Here is a 2239-nt window from a genome sequence, read left to right as displayed (position 1 = left end):
ACATCAAATATATTCACCACAGAGCTGATGACAGAGGAAATAATTATAAATTCCCTAACTAAAATTCCAAACACCAAGTGCATGATTAAATGCTTATATAGGAGTTGGCCATTTTTTTAACTTAATTGTGGGAAATTCTCCATATTTAATTTTAGTAAAGCTTTTTTACAACATGTTTGTTTCTATAACACAGGTGCCATGGAAACCACCACGAAAGCCGAGATGGAGAAAGAAAGGACTCATATTAACATCATCATTATTGGACACATAGATTCAGGTGAGTCCAGCACTACTGGCCATGTGATCTACAAATGTGGTAGAATTGACAAAAGAACCATTGAAAAGTTTGAGAAGGAGGCTACTGAGATGGGAGAGATCTCCTTTACATACCCCTGGGTCTTGGGTAAGCTGAACACCAATGGTGAGCTTGGTATCGTCATTGACAATTCCATGTGAAAATATAAGACCAGTAAGTATTACATGACCATCATCCATGGCCTATGACACAGGGAATTTAACAAAAACATGATTGATTATAGGCACATCTGATACTGATTCTCCTTACTTATTGCTGTTGCTGGTATTGTTGAATCAGAAGCTGGTATATACTAGAATGGGCAGATCTGTGAATGTGCCCGTCTGGCTTACGTGTGTGTGTGTGTGTGTGTGTGTGTTGTGTGTGTGTGTGTGTCTGTGTGTGTGTGTGTCTGTGTGTGTATGTTAGTCGCTCAGTCATGTCCAGCTCTTTGCAACCCCATGAACTGTAGCCCGCCAGGGTCCTCTGTCCACAGAATTCTCCAGGCAAGAATACTGGAGTGGGTTGCTAATCCCTTCTCCAGGAGATTTTCCCAACCCAGAAATCGAACTCTGGTGTCCTGCATTGCAGGCAGATTCTTCGCCGACTGAGCCACCAGGGAGGCCCTCTGTGGCTTACATGCTGGTCATGAAACAACTAATTGTTGGTGTTAATAAAATGGATTCCACTAAGCTACTATTTCAGCCAGAGAGATAATGAGGAAATCATTAACAAAGTCAGCACCTACATTAAGAAAATTGGCTACAACCCAGGCACAGTAGCATTTGTGCTAGTTTCTGGTTCGAATGGAGACAACATGCTGGAGTTAAGTACAGGTATGTCTTGGTTTGTTACCCATAAATATAGTAATGCCAGTGCTGAAATCTCTGGATTGCGTCCTGCCCACCAATTCTTCTCATTAACAGGAATTTGGGTTATTCTTCCAGGATGTCTACAAAACTGATGGTACTGGGACTGTCTCTGTGTGCTGAGTAGAGACTGCTGTTCTCAAACCTGGCATACTCGTTACCTTTGCTCCAAACATTACAACTAAAGGTAAAGTCTGTTGAATCGCATCGTGAGCTTTGAATGTAGCTCTTCATGGGGATAATGTAGACTTCAGTGTAAAGAATGTGACTGTCAAAGATATTCATCATAGCACTGTGGCTGGTGATAGCAAAAATGACCCACTATTGGAAGAAGCTGGCTTCAACACTCCAGTGATTACCCTAAATCACCTTGGTCATATCAATGCTGGCTATGCACCTGTTGCTGAATTGTCAGGTACCTCACATTGCTTGCGAGTTTGCTGAGCTGAAAGAGAAGATTGATCACCACTCTGGTAAGAGGCTAAAAGATGGCCTCAAATTTTTGAAATCTGGTTGATGTGCTTCTTGGAAGCTTAGGTGTTAATAGCTTCTCTGGCTATCCATATTTGACTATTTGTGACGTGAGATCGACCACTGCTGTGGGTGTCATCAAATTCGTGGACAAGAAGGCTGCTGGAGCTGGTCAGGTCACTAAGTTTGCTCCAAAAACTGAGTAAGATAAACGAATATTATCCCCAGTATCCGCCATCCTAGTCTTAAGCAGACAGGTGAGAGAAGGTCTCAGAAGTGTTTCTCTCAACTGGCCTGTTTAATAGTGAAAGTTTGGTTAATAACAATGCATTGTAAAAACTGCAGAGAGAAAGGAGGGTGTTTTGTGGATCATTTGGTTATTTTTCTGTGGCAATTGTAAGTTGCTTGTTTTTAGAATCAGTGTTTTAATGAAAACAACTTGACCAAAAATCTTGAATTTTGAGATCCTTTAAAACAAAATTTAATGAGAAAATTCAGTGTAAAAAATAAAATGCATCTATACCTATAAGATTATCCTTCCCAAAATCAAAATAAAATGAAGATATGTAGATACATGGATAAATATATACACATTTAGAAATGT

The 2239-nt window shown here is 40.2% G+C and overlaps 1 pseudogene; it reads left to right on the top strand.

Annotated features, from left to right (window-relative positions):
- Positions 223-1841, top strand: LOC102177898 (annotated as a pseudogene).

This window comes from Capra hircus, chromosome 10 (genome assembly GCF_001704415.2).
Source record: "Capra hircus breed San Clemente chromosome 10, ASM170441v1, whole genome shotgun sequence".
Classification (NCBI taxonomy): Eukaryota; Metazoa; Chordata; class Mammalia; order Artiodactyla; family Bovidae; genus Capra; species Capra hircus.
The sequence above is the reverse complement of the archived record's forward strand: the minus strand, read 5'-3'. Positions and strand labels throughout refer to the sequence as shown.